The sequence below is a fragment of the Gorilla gorilla genome, chromosome 7 (genome assembly GCF_029281585.2).
Source record: "Gorilla gorilla gorilla isolate KB3781 chromosome 7, NHGRI_mGorGor1-v2.1_pri, whole genome shotgun sequence".
In the NCBI taxonomy this organism is placed as follows: Eukaryota; Metazoa; Chordata; class Mammalia; order Primates; family Hominidae; genus Gorilla; species Gorilla gorilla.
In genome coordinates this window covers 109,233,970-109,234,306 of record NC_073231.2, presented here as the reverse complement: position 1 = coordinate 109,234,306, position 337 = coordinate 109,233,970, and positions in this window count along the sequence as shown.

Sequence of the window (337 nt, the reverse complement as noted above, 5' to 3'; positions counted from 1 at the left end):
CAAGCTTGTGTGATAGATAAATATGCATTAAATAATTACAGCTATAGATTAAGAACTCGTAAGGAATATCTCACAAAGCCTGGTAAGAGTTCTGAGAGAAGAGAACTCAAGTTCATTCATTCAACAACAAATAGTCACTCAACTCCTGCTCTTTGGCAGGTACGTCACCAAGCACTGAGGATATAGCAATAAATAAGCCAGACAATATTCCTGCCCTCAGGGAATTTTCATCTTGGTATAAGTGACAGAAAAGGAAATATATGCATAATGTAATTTCAGGTATTTAATGCTATAAATAAAACTACAGCAGAACTGGGGAATAGTGTTGCTATCTTAG